The following is a 15,190-nucleotide window of genomic DNA, read 5'->3' as shown; positions in this document are numbered from 1 at the left end:
ATTCTGAAAAATTTCAAGATGGACACATGCAAAGCAGTTTCCACTCCACTAGCTTTGAATTTAAAAGTCTCTAAAAATGATGGTGAGAAACTCTCAAATCCTACAAATTTTAGAAGTTTGGTAGGAAGTTTGCTGTATTTGACGGCATCCAAGCTGGGTTAATGTTTGCTGCAAGTATGCTCTAAAGATATATGAATTCTCCTAGTGAAGTTCATTTTGGTATTGCTAAAAGGGTGCTTAGAAACTTAAAGGGTACTCCTGATTTTGGAATTTGGTTTGAGTCCATTGGTGACTTGAAATTGATTGGATATGCTGATAATGATTGCGCTCGTTGTGTTGATGATTCTAAAAGCATTTCAAGTTATATTTTTTTCTCTTGGCACTGGGGTTTTCTCTTGGAACTCAAAGAAGCAGGAAGTTGTGGCTCAATTCACCGCTGAAGCTAAATATACTTCAGCAGCAACAGGTGTTGCAAATCAAGCAATATGGCCTCACAAATTGCTTGGTGATTTAGGATATGAACAAAAGGAGCCTACAAAATTGTTTTGTGATAACAAGTCTACTATTGATATCGCCTCCAATCCAATACAGCATGGTAAAACAAAACACATTAAAGTCAAATTTCATTTGTTGAGGGAAGCAGAGAAAGAAGGTGAGATTAAGCTCACTCATTGTAATTTAGAATTTCAACTTGCTGACATCCTCACAAAAGCTCTACCGTGTGGACAATTTGAATTTTTACGCAACAAGTTGGGTTTGACAAAGAAAAATCTCAAGGAGGAGTGTTGAGATTTGTGATATTTTTCTCTAATTAAAGTTGGTTTAATTTTATGTTTTTCATTTATGTCTCCACTATTATATTCTCCATCTGCAACTGAAGTTTGGCCTTCAAATTTGGAATGCAAAACATCCCATATTTAAAGTTTTACTTATAGCTTTTCAGTTTTTATTTGATGGATGTTATGTATTTAAGTTCTGTATAAATAGGACTTCATTTCTATCTTTTGTAGAAGTGTGTGAGTTTTAATGTGAGCTTTCGATTCAATAAGAAGAAGTTATCTTTCTTCTAGTTTTGGTTTTCTTCTTCTCACATTTTCTTTTTTCTGTCCATTTGTTTAACATAACATTGAGGCTTTACTATTGCTTCAGCAATACCTTCCTTTATTATTTTTTTTCAACAGCATGGTAGACCTACTAAGGGAAAGGATAAAAGGCAGGAGGGACATCTTCAAGGTCATTTGTCAGAAGTTATCCAAACTGATGGGGGGCTACAACCAGAACCTGAAAAGGCTAGTCTCTCAAGGGAAGAACTAGTTTTCATACAGCAGTTGAAGAATAAAATGAAGATGGACTCAAATACCCCTTCTACATCATACTATGCCCAAGTAGATACAGCTGGTAGTGCTCCTACTCAAGGTATAGTTATAGCATTCTATTCCTCAAATTTTGCAGAACAACCAACTTGGATCATAGATTCTGGCGCTTCAGCCCACATGACTGATTTATCTAATTCCTACTTGACCTACAACCCATGTTCCGACAGGAAAAATGTTAGAATTGCAGATGGTACTCTCTCATATTTCTAGAAAAGGGACTATTAATTGCAACAAAAACCTCAACCTGTCATATGTCCTCCATGTTCCTAATTTTGCAAACAACTTGTTATTTGTAAGTTCTATCACAAATTCCCTAAACTGTAAAATTACCTTTTTTCCTACCCATTGTGTTTTCTAGGAGGTGAGCACAGGGAAAACGATTGGCTCTGGTAGACTGGTTGATGGCTTATACTTGATAGACAATAAATCATTCTCTCAGCCTGAAGATCAAATCGTAAAGGTTAACCAACTAACATCAGTAGAGAAGGAGCTAATGCAATGGCATCAAAGATTAGGTCATCCTTCTTTTTCAATGATAGGAAGATTATTCCCAGTATGAGTAAACAATGTAGTAATACCAGTATATTTTGTGAATCTTGTGAGTTCGGTAAACACACAAGAAGTACTTACCCTACACTTAATAAAAGGAGTCTAAGCCTTCATGATTGTCCATTCAGATGTTTGGGGACCTAGTAGGGTTAAAACAATTGTTGGATACAAGTGGTTCATTACCTTTATAGATTGTTTTAGTCGAACAACTTGGGTTTATCTTATGACACATAAAAGTGAGGCTGGTCATTGTTTCAAGTCACTTCACAAGATGGTAACTATTCAGTTCAATACAATCCAGGTTCTTAGAAGTGATAATAGTTTAGAATATAAGGATGCTACTTTCCAAGACTACCTTTGAGATCAATGAATCATAAATCAAACCAGCTGTGTTGATACCCCTGCTCAAAATAGTGTAGCAGAAAGGAAAAACAAACATCTTTTGGAGGTTGCCAAGTCTATGCTCTTTGCCATGCATGTTCCCAAAATTTAATGGGGTGATGAAGTTCTTACTATTGCCTATTTAATCAATAAGATGCCACTTACAACTCTCAATTTCAAAACACCTTTGGAACTTTTAATAGGAGTTTCTTCCTTTGGAACCTTTAATAAGAATTTCTTCCTAGACTATCCCTCCCAAGGTGTTTAGCTGCACCTACTATGTACGAAACCACTTTCCTACAATCAACAAATTAGACTCTCGAGCTCTCAAATGTATATTCATTGGGTATTCTACTACACAGAAATGGTACAAGTGCTACCATCCACCTACTCGAAAGTTCTTTGTCAGTATGGATGCCGCATTTAGAGAGGATGAGGCTTATTTTCAGTCCAACATCTCACCTCTTCAGGGGGAGAATATCAGTCCCAAGGTACAGGAAGAGGTGTTCGTGCAGTAGACTAATACTGTTGTTGATTTGAGGCCAGAAAGTGGAGAAACTATTGATGATTTGAGGGCAAAAGGAGGAGAGGTTGCTGACGGTTCTTATAATTCAGCTAATTTTGATAAACCCAGGCAGGAGGAAGATTCAGGAAATGTTGATCAACAATAAAGACCAAACAGACCTGGGAATGGGAAGTGTTTAACTTATTTCCGGAGGAAACAAGCCCATCAACAAAGTCTACCTAGCCAAGAAGGTCTTGATTCCTAGGACTTCACTGATCTAGGTAAACACTCTATTGAATCTGAACAACTTCCAATTTCCAATAACTAACCTTGATCTTGCTAATCTTGATGCCACAATTTCTGAAGCTAAACCTATTTCTAACTCTTCATTTAAACTCTTTGATTTGTACCTTCCTATAGCTATTAGAAAATGAGTTAGGAGTTGTACACAACATCCTATCTCCAAATCTGGTACTTATGATTCTCTGTCTACCACCTATAAGAATTTTCTATCCTTTTTAGAATTTGTAACAGTATCCACAGATTGGAAGCATGCTATCAGTAAACCACGCTGGAAACTTGCTATGGATAAGGAAATGAGAGCCTTAATGAAAAATAACACGTGGGAAATCACTGAACTACCATCTGATAAGAAACCAGTTGGCCGTAAGTGGGTTTTCACTATTAAGTATAAGGCAGATGGAACAATTGAAAAAAACAAGGCAAGGCTAGTGGCTAAGGGGTTTACTCAAACCCATGGAGTGGACTATAAAAAAACTTTTACCCCGATAGCAAAAATGAACACAATACGAATTCCTCTATCATGTGTAGCTATTCTAGACTGGGACTTACATCAATTGGATGTAAAGAATGCATTTCTACATGGAGAGTTGGAAGAAGAGGTATACATGGAAATCCCATCAAGTTTCAACAATTCGGAGAAGCAAGGGAGAGTTTGCAAGTTACTGTCACGAAATGATCCGTTATTCAACACCTTAATTCTGTCCCATATTAAATTCTGCATTTATCTTATTCCAGTAACAGTTAGTGGGCTATGCATTTACTTATTTCGTTTATTTTTGTATTAGCGATATTAGAGTAAGGTTGGACCATGTGTATGGGAGGCAAAAGGAATATAGTTTGTTAGAATTATACCAGGTGTGGGCCCACCTCTGACAGGAGAATATCTCCTTCAAACGGCCTATATATCCGCTCCATTCACATGATGGAAAACAATGAATTAGAATATCATAATTCTATTTTTTCTCCTTCCATTCTTTATTCTCTCTCCCTCTAATTCTCTTTCTCTCTCAATTTCTCTATTCTACTTCTCTGAATCGCTTCTCAATCCCCACCGGATTAGGAGGAATTCTTATTGTCAGGCTGAGGTTGTGATAGTAACAGAAAGCCCTATATGGTCTTAAGCAATCCCCCAAAGCATGGTTTGATAGGGTTTAGTGTAAAATCCCGGTATTTTGGAGTAAATTTCTGTATTCGAAATGATTTATTTATGATATATGGAATATTCGTGGTTTGAGTAAATTAATGCATGATATTAAATTTATTTTATTTTTGAATGGAGAAGTAATTGGAAGTTAATGGATTTTTTGGGGGTCTAAGTGTGATTTCCGAAACTGGGAGCCGGGATTAGAATAAAATTAATTGGCGCACATATAATAGTGAGGATGCTTGCAGGTGAAGCGGTCACGCATGCGCGCATAGGTGCCTGGGCGGCTAGAGGACGTGGGTTCAATCCATGGGGCAAGTGGATGCGCGATTTTGCTGGAATTAATTTTGCAACTGAAGGTAGGCAGAAACAACGCCGTTTGGCGCGCCACTTGGAGGCCATGCTACTGCTTCACATCCAATTAGCTGGAACCAATTCAAATAAGTCTTCAACGAGAAATATTATCCACATGATTGGCAACTCTAGAAGAAACGAGACTTTATGGAGTTGAGGCACCTGAAGCAACAACATGGCCTCCAAGTGGAGCACCAAATGGCGATGTTTCTACCAGCCTTCAATTGGAAAATTAATTCCAGCAAAATTATGCGTCTGCTTGCCCTATGGATCGAACCTGTGTCCTCTAGCTGCCCAAGCACCTATGCGTGCACGCGTGACCGCTTCACCTACAAGCATCCTCACTATTATATGTGCGCCAATTAATTTTATTCTAATCTCGGCACTCAATTTCAGAAATCACACTTAGACCCCCAAAAATTTCATTAACTTCCAATTACTTCCCCATTCAAAAATACAATAAATTTAATATCATCCATTAATTTACCCAAACCACAAATATTCCATATATTGTAAATAAATCATTTCAAATACAGAAATTTACTCCAAAATACCGAGATGTTACATTTAGCAGGGCTGTAATAAGACTTGGTTACCAGCAAAGTAATGCCGATCACACCAATGTTCTTTAAAAGAAAGGAACACAAGCTAACTATTTTTATTGTTTATGTTGATGACATAGTGGTGACAAGGAATGACCATGAAAGAATATGCCAATTGAAGGAAAACTTAGGGGAAGAATTTGAGATTAAGGATCTTGGGCAGCTAAGGTACTTTTTGGAATTGAAGTAGCCAGATCAGATAAAGGCATTTGATTTCCCAAAGAAAATATGTTTTAGATTTATTGACGGAAACAAGTATGCTAGGATGTAAGCTTGTAGATTCACCCATTAAAGTAAATCACAGATTTAGAGCTGATGAAGAAGAAAAGGCTGACAAGGGCAGGTATCAAAGACTAGTCGGGAAACTGATATACTTGTCCCATACAAGGCCAAATATTGCATATGCAGTAGGGGTTGTAAGCCAATTTAAGAAGAACCCTAAGTCAATTCATATGGAGATTGTTTATAGGATTTTAATGTATTTGAAAATAGCTACAGGGAAGGGTTTACTGTTTTTTAACCATAACCATCTGAATGTAAAGGGATACACAAATATAGATTGGGTTGGATCCCTAGATGATAGAAGATCAACCTCAGATTACTGCACTTTTGTTGGAGGTAACCTGGTCACATGGAGGAGTAAGAAACAATCGGTGGTGACTAGGTCAAGTGCTGAAGCTAAGTATAGGGAAATGGCTCTAGGCGTATGTGAATTATTATAGGTGAATAAGGTTATGACAGAGCTAAGATTGCCTCAAAAGGAGCCACTTTTACTATATAGTTATAGTAAAGCTACAATCAGCATTGCTAACAATCCTGTTCAACATAATAAGACTAAACACATTGAGATTGATAGACACTTCATAAAGGAGAAACTAGTTAATGGACAACTATGCATCTCATTTGTTCAATCAAGGCATCTTCACCAAAGCTTTACACAGCAAGGACCTCATGACTATGATATCCAAGATGGGTACGGAGGACATTCATACATCATCTTGAGGGTAAGTGTTGGAATCTCGGGTAAAAGAGGGTGGCAAGATAGCTATTACAGTTGTAAATGGCTATTATGGAAATGTTAACCTTTGTGATGCAAGACTGTAAATGACAGATTCTATGGAGGCAATTAAGGAAGACAACAAAGCAATTAGATCTAAAAAATCGTGACTGTATATGAGTTGTAATTAGGATGATTCTTGTATATCCTTTCCTTTTTGTATTTTTTCCTTTTGTTTAAGATTCTTGAGTTGTAAATTATGATGTTATAAATAGAGAATAATCCAAAGGGGCAAGGTGTCTTTGCCTATAGTTTCAAAGCCTAGTTGTTGTTATTTTTACATAAAATTATTTGTAATCAGATCAAAGTGGTTCTTGGCTCTTATTGAAGACAAGATGAGTGAGATAAGATCAAGATGGTTTGGTGATGTAAGAAGAAGATGGATAGAGCTCCTCTAAGGAGAGTGAACGAAATGGAACAAGTAACTAGCAAAAGAGATAGAGGGAGATTAAGAAAAACTGTGGGAAACTGTAGGTATGGTAGGAGTTATAAGATCCTTGTAGATATGACCATAGTTAAAAATGGTTAGCGAGCTAAAATTTATGTAGCGACACCAACTAGGGGATTAAGGCTTGATAAGTTGTTTTAGTCAAGTTAGTTGTACAATTTTTTATAAGCCTTTGACCTTAACATATCGACAACCTTCTTTACTTCTATTTTTGCCAAAATTTATATCTTCAAAATTTTCTCATTAAGGCATGTAGATAAATTATTGTAGCAAGTTTTATAGGTTGTAATTCTTTTCTTGCACCTCCTCAAACCACGATTATGACTCTTTTTAGTTCCAAACTTTTCCTATTTGCTCTCCTAGAACAGTATTTGTCATGTTTTGAATTAAATTAGCCATCTCATAAATCAAGCATTCAGTGCTAAAATCTCATCAGATGTAAGCATGAATGAGTGGGAGGAGAAAATGAGGGTCCTTTTGAAGTTGTTCAAATTATTGAGGTAGTTAGATGTGGGAAGTTTTACGTGTGTTTTATTATTTTTCTCCTTACAACTAATAGATGTTGAATTTGTTAGAATGGTAAATTTAGAAATTGTTATGGACAGTTTTGGTGCAACAAAAATCTGAAAGCACCTAAAAAATGCTGATGGTTCTAACTTCTAGGAGTAGTATAAATATCAGCAAATCAAGAACAAGATCGAAATCCAATGACAAAAGCACATAATGTAATAGAGGTAATAGTTACATAATCAAATGCATAAATTTCAAAGGAAGATGGTGAGGAGGTCCTATGTACCAAAATAGTCTCAATCTCATCTTCAGAGACGGGTGTTCGTTTGGGCTGCAGAGAAGCTCTTCCTCCTGGGGGCATGCTTGAACTGGCAAATTTTGAAAATGAAAAATGCTGGGCCTGGTCAGTTGTATTTGTTGTTTGAGGTTGGGATATGGAACCTGCAGAAACCTTATCTCAACAGTTAGGTGGCATTAGGAATTCAACATATAAATTAAAGCACCTGACTCTGTGTGCAAACAGGCATGCAAATAAACTATCTAAATAGAAAAAATGTTATCAATGAGATAAATAATATTCACATTGAAAGCTTCACTTGTTATTTGAATGATCGTCAAAGCACCTGTCACAGCCTTAATATGTAAAAGTAGAATATACTATGTAAAGGGGGCCTAGCATACACGTGTGGGCAGTTAGGGAAGCGGTTAGCTAATTCTAGAAGGGGGTACATATGTAAATAAGCTTGGTGGCGGGAATGTATTTGTGGGATCCTATATATAAAGGACCCGAGAACATGTAAGGAACTATCGAGAATATTGAATTGAATCATTCTACCATTCTCTCTCTCATTACTGTTTCCCTCTTTTCTCAACTCTCCCTCAATCTCTCCTTCTTTGTCCCCCTGTTTCTATCATTCTTTTATAATTCCCTAGAATTCTTCACCGAATTCCAGAGAGTTGCCGTCTGACAGCACCATGCCAATGAACTTCCAGTACTTTGTATCAAACTACAACCACCTTCATACTTGTGCTTGGCCTGTCATATTCTATAGTCAGTTAGTCACTACAGTTAGCTACAAATGCATAGAAGTTCTTACATCCAGAAGACAAATGTATTTTCTCAAAGGGACCTCCTTGCCATTTCTATGAACACCTAATGATACTAGCACCAGTTAACAGAAGTCTCGTGAACCAAAATTCAGAAAAATAAAGCAAAATAAGTGCAAACTTCTATTCTCTGTTAATCAAATCATATCCATGCACGCCCTTCTAGAGAAAATCAGCACGTCCTTATATAGAAAATCACAGTACCCCCTGATGGCATTTTCAAAGAATAATAGCTTAACACATCAAAGAGTTTTATGTCTAGAAAACTACAAGAAGCATTGATGTTAGCGGATCCTCCTGGTGGAATTAAGGCTTGTGCTTCTTGTTGGCCTGGTGGTAAGAGGCTATGGTGGCCGCTTCTGTGACCAGGGTTCAAATCTCCCTGGGGTTGAACCCATACCCAGATCCCTTGTGCTTACCAGTAACCATGATTAGTTAACTATTGCACATAACTAGTGAGTTTATCTAGTGCACACCCAAAGAGTTCCTTTCATAGCCAAAAATAAATAAATAAAAGAGCAGACGATAAGTTCCAAAATAACTGCAGAAGTTGATCACGGACAGAAATGCAAACGCTAAATTATGGAACAAAATCCCTCATGTAGATGAAGAATGCAAAATAAACCAGCAAGCTCAAAAACTGGATTGCTTTCAAGACTCTTCTCCTTTTGCTTAATCCTCATCTGCCCCCATCAGTTAGACAATTACATTAACACCTTAAATAAATTGAGTTTAACCTATAAATACATGATTTTGATTGTATTCAAAGCCAATCTCAAAATATATGCAAGACCTACAAACATAATACTGCATTCACAGATTGGTCTTTGAAACAAAAAAAGGAAGAAAGCAAACAATAATCAGATTATATAAACCACTTCAGCAAGAAAACATATAAAAAAACCCAGATCAAGGCACCTAGATATATGCACGAACATGTACGGGGACGAGGAACAGAAAGAACGAACCGGAGGTTTTTGGGTGTCTCTGGGGAAACTTGATGAGGGGTATTCTCTTCATCGCCTGCGCTCCGCCCATCTCTCTCTCTCTCTCTTCCCTCGAGGTATCTTCGGCAGCTCAATTCAGAGACGATACAAGGTTCTAGCAAAACTAACAACTAGGTCAATTGGCAGCTCAATTGTGCTTTGACCAATCATTTTACGCAATTAACAGAAGCACGGTATATTTACTTCTCCAAATAGGAGTGCGATTTTGTTCCCCCACCCAGACGGGGTGAACATAACCCTCCTAGCTTTAAGGGTTAAAAATCACTTCCCCCGGTGGAGGGATAAGTCTTAAAAGTCAAAGAAAATGATCGACGGGGTTTTCGAAAAAGGATAAAAAGACAAAATTGCCCCTGCTCAGCCTTCGCCTCTCTGCTCTTCTCCTTCTCCCATGGTCGCCGACCGCCGACTGCCGCGCCTCGTTGCCAGCATCATCGCCTCGCAACGCCTCGCCTCACCGCCCATCGCTGCATCCAACGATGGGCGACGAGACAATGCTGGCGGCGAGGCGGTGCGGCGATATGAGGCGAGGCGCGACAGTCGGCTGTCGGCGGCCATGGGAGAAGGAGAAGAGCAGAGAGGCGAGGGCTGAAAGTGGCATCCATTGAAAATTTGTATTTTGGGCGAGGGTGTTTTGGTCTTTTCGACCATCTTCTGTAAGCCTTTTTGTAAGGCTGTTTGGCCTTGTAGTATAACCCCACAGTGGAGTCTTTTGGGTCTCTTTCTCTGTCAACCTCCACCCCCTCTATTAGTGTTTCTCTCTCTCTCTCTCTATCTCTCTCACCAGCAGCAGCACCGTCGTCTTCGCCAGCTGCAGCACCGACGTCGGTTCTCCGGCATCCCCCCAGCAACGGCGTCTCTCTCTCTCCACCGCGTCTCCTCTCCATCCGCGACGTCTCTCTGTTCTCACCGCTTCCTGCCTCGCATTCTACTATCGTCGCCATCGCTTCCTCTCAATCCTGCGACAGTTGTTGACATTTGCCACCGTCGCCGCCTCTTCTGAGGCTTGATCCACCGTCGTCGCCTCTTCTGAGGCTTGATCAAGAGGCTTCTAACTTCCAACTTCCAATTTTCTCCCTAGCTATTCTCTCAATAATTATCAAAAAAACAAAAACCTCTACTTCCTCTATATTTTTTTTGTTTTATATGGTTGGGGTCTTAATTGTAACATCATATTTCCTATTACAGAGTTATTGTTGTAAGTTATATATATACACATATATATGTTATAAAATAACGTATAACTTTATTGCTATTAAATATTTAAAAGATCTACTTAACTAGTTGATGCTTATTAAATAAATATTAATTAAAAATTTTAAGGGTACATATCATATTTCATCGTAATAACCAAAAAATTTGTCAAACAGAAAAGAAGTGCTACATGTACCTAGAATATATATAAATTCAATGACCGAATCGGACTTCATTTGATGATGAAGGTTGAACTTCTTTGCCTGGACTTTATCCTATTCGAATTTCATCATGAACCTTGATCGGGCATAATCCACGAATTAAGTGTAACCAGGCTTCATCCAGGATAAAGTTTGGGCTTCATCCAGAGGCAGCAGCGACGAGGTGACGAGATGGTGCAGCGGCGGTCAGCGTAAGGTGCTATAGCGAGGCGATGACAGGATGTAGCAGTGATAGCATGAGGGGCTGTAACGGGACGATGACATGATGCATCAACGGTCGGCAAGGTGTATCACAAGGTGACGCAAGGTGAGATGAAAGAAACGAGGCGCGTCGAAAGGTAACGTGAAGGCGGCGAGGAATGTCGTGAGGCGACGATAAGGCGATGCAAGGTGGGCGGAGCTTGCTGAAGGTGACCATGGCTGAGAAAAGAGGAGACAACCAAGAACAAGGGTGGTGAATCTATAAATTGGGTGAGGGCATTTTTATGATTTGACACATTCGGTCATTCTTTTTGGTAACCCACTTATTTGTACAAGTAGCATTTTCCATTGTACTAATAAACCAATTGAATCAATGTTCTTAGTTGTAAACTAAAATGCTGAATAGGATTTCAATTTTTTTATAGTTAATTAAGAACAACCAAGTTACATACGTAATTTTTTCTATTAAGCCAAATTCAACAATGCATAATTTATATTCAGAACTACAATTTATGGTCATAACTCATAACTATGGATTTTCACTTTATACATGCAAACAAAAATTTCAAGCATTTTGATGAACTATTAATATTCAAGCTCTATAGAGATGGCAAATCAAAATATATAGAAAAGTCAAATTAAACATAATTCAAATCAAATTAAATTAAACATAATTACATTCTTCTCACAGTAGGAAGTATAATCTCTTTTACAGAAACAAAAGCCACATAAAATACATTCAAACACAAAATTACATATGGATACACTCTTCCACTACTTATGATAAAGGGCAAGAATAGAGAATACATGTGATGTGAGCTCATGATAAAGGGCAAGAACAGAGAGACATCGCTGAAGGTGGTGATGGTGGCAGATGTCGACAGCGAACTCTGGATTGGGAGGAAGCGATGACAACGATAGTTGAACGAAAGGCAGGAAAAGGCAAGAACAAAGAGACGTCATGGATGGAGAGGAGACGTGGTGGAGAGAGATAGTAACGGTGGAGAGAGAGACGCCGGAGGATCGACGTCGGTGTTGCTGTTGGAGAGAGAGAGAAAAATACTAATAGAGGGGTGGAGGTTGAGAGAGAAAGAGAGACCCTGAAGACTCCACTTAGTGAGGGGGTAATATTTAAGGCTGCCCTTTTTACTAAACTCTAAACTCCGCTAGAAGAAAGTGATTTTTAACCCTCAAAGTAGCAAGGGTTTTATTCACCCCCTTAACAACTGTTAAGGGGGTGAACAAAATCGCACTCTTCAAATAACATCCATTTCCCTTCTCAGCATTGCCCTCCCGAAATGGCCTGTAACTAAGTTGCATGCAAATGAAAACAAAAAATATTAGTATAGGTCGAGGGATCGGATGAATAATATATTAGTGTCAATTCAGTGGGTTGCAAGTTTGATTCTCGCCCTATGCAAGGGTCAAAGACTCAATCTGTAATTTATCTCTCCTAACGTAATTGAAGGTACGAGCACTGAGAGTCGTGCAAAAATTATTATTCTAAAATAAGAAATGTTAAAATTTTTGAGATGAAAGTCTTTCCATCTCTAACCTTTTTGAGAATGAAAAAGCGTTTCTAAACTAAAATTATATTTATGATATTTTTTTAATATTATAAAACATTTTTTTGAATCTTTTTTGACATTTTAAAAATAAAAACGTTCCAAAAACGTTAAAACATAGCGCTCTATATATTTTCCTACATCATAGGTCTACAATGGGTTTTCCCGTGACAAAGAGGAGAAACCCAATGGGATAAGCTAAGTTCATGAGATCATTTTTTTTTTCTCTTTATTGTATTTTTTTTAAAGTGATAATATCTTAAAAGATATTAAGATACAAAAATTGGCCAAAAGACCACACCAAGGCATATCTCCATCGAAACTAAACAAATACAGAACGATTAGAATATCTACAACTTCAAGCAAGATTCCAAGAGTCATCATTTGTTAACTAGAGTCCTATTCTTGATAGAATTTTGAAATACAAGAAATATCTACCAATTGGGGAGTGTATCCAAAATAGAGGTAATTACTCAACTAAGCAATGAAATTATGAACACATGTTTAGGCTGAGGAAGAAATGTAATCAAACACCGCTAGGGGCACAGCCAAGTGGTAAATGAGGGGTTGTAAAGATGCAGTCATACTAAAAGTTATTAGTGTGGGATTGATTCTTGAAAGAAGTAATTTTTTTGGGGGGATAGTCATTGGTAAGTGTTAGTAGACGCAGCCTCAAACCCGGACTATTTGGACATATTCCTCAATTTATTTCCCTCGTGATGACCTAAGAACGGATTCGGCGAGAGACACGAGTGATGGCGCATAATTAAAAAAAAAAAAAATGTAATCAAACTATCATCAATAGCTATTCGCTCTGTAATCATAAGCCAAAAAAGAAAGACATGAGACAGAATGAAAGGCCACTGCCATACCAAAACAGCCACACCACTAAGTCATGAGCCATCACAAATAAAGTCGCCAAACCATAAATAATCACATTGACTAATGTTATTTGTATATTCAGATTGACATCTATATTGGCACTCTATTAATCAATTATTAAAATGAAATTTGTTAAATAATTAAAATTTGTTCAAATAGAAAGTCATTTAATACTTATTTTTTATTATTTTATAATATTTTAATGATATTTAATAAAATAAAAAGATAATTTTAACCTTATAAAAAATTCAAAACACATATTAAACATTTTCCACTTATATGCTTCCCTCCTAAAACTCCCCCCTAAAATTATTATCCAACACATTAAAGCTGCACCAAAGCAAAAAAATTAGTTATGAAAATTGATTAACAGTAAAATAAGGAGTTGTATAGTGAAAAATGGAATAAATTATTATTATAAATAATGAATAAAAAGGACAATAATAAGGCTTGTGTTTGGTGTAAGTATCACTTGACTATTGTTTGTTGACCATCGTTCGATTCCCATTGCATGCAATTTGGTTAGGAGGGACTTTTAAATTTTGAGTTCGGTTAGACAATAAATGATAAATTTAATAATGTATATTATTTGTAATTAATACTATCCATATTATATAACATATCAAACTTATAATGTAATCTATTAAAAATAAGAGTTGATATATTGTGGTTGCTTGTATATAATTGATATATCTTGGTTGTTTATGAATATAAATTAAAGTATAAAATTTATAATAAATATAAACTTTAAGTTTGGTGGACAAAATCAATTGTTAGAAAATAACACATAAATCATCTAAGTACAAATAACACATAGGTTGAATAAATGATCAAATATGTACAAATTCAATAAAACTACTACTAGTTCCTTTGTAATTTCACATAAATCTATATAATAAGTACTAGATTATTGTCAATTAAACATAATTCTATGTAATTACTACTTGATCATGCAAAAAATCTATAAATTTGATCAAATCAATACTACACCTTTTTCGTTTCGACATAATTCTATGTAATAACTACTTGATAGATCTAGATAAAAAACAGCTCATAAATCATTTTACGACTATAAAAAATGATATAATTATATTCATAATATATAAATAAATCAAAATATTAATTTAAATAATTAAAAATACTCAAAAAATTATATCTCACAGTGGCCCAATCGCTTAAAACAATAAATTAATAACTAAATTATAAGTTACAACAACATTTCATAATGACATATTAGTAACAAATAATACTTTAGGGACTGATATTGTAAGCACCCCCGCCCGGATATCTCAACCGCTCGGTCAATCCGAACGAGAGCACCTACATAAGAGAAGAGAAAGAAACACAAAACAAAAATACCCTGGCATGCATACATACGATAAATACAATAGCGGAAACAAAACAATATACATGCACGCCCATAAGTACCCTGCTGGAACAACAGTCAAGGAGTATATAAAAATATACAGACACCTGTGCCAATAAATAAAAGATACCAGGGACAACCGGGCACAGTCAAAAATGAGAGTCAGAACTCCTAACAAAACATCAGAGAAAACGGGGACAGCTAACTGTACACCCTACCGACACTGCTGGATGCTAGGTGACGCGGTCCTCGCCCTCGACTTTAGCTTTACCCTTGCCTGAAATGATGGAAAGTAAGGTGAGTCGCAAGACTCAGTAAGTTTATGTGAAAAGGAAGGCTGTAAATGAAACAGAAGAGGAGATCATCCCAAATATAAACCCACATGTACACACAAGTCATGTGACGCAACAACGCAACAGTG

The sequence above is a fragment of the Diospyros lotus genome, chromosome 11 (assembly GCF_014633365.1).
Source record: "Diospyros lotus cultivar Yz01 chromosome 11, ASM1463336v1, whole genome shotgun sequence".
In the NCBI taxonomy this organism is placed as follows: Eukaryota; Viridiplantae; Streptophyta; class Magnoliopsida; order Ericales; family Ebenaceae; genus Diospyros; species Diospyros lotus.
The sequence above is the reverse complement of the archived record's forward strand: the minus strand, read 5'-3'. Positions refer to the sequence as shown.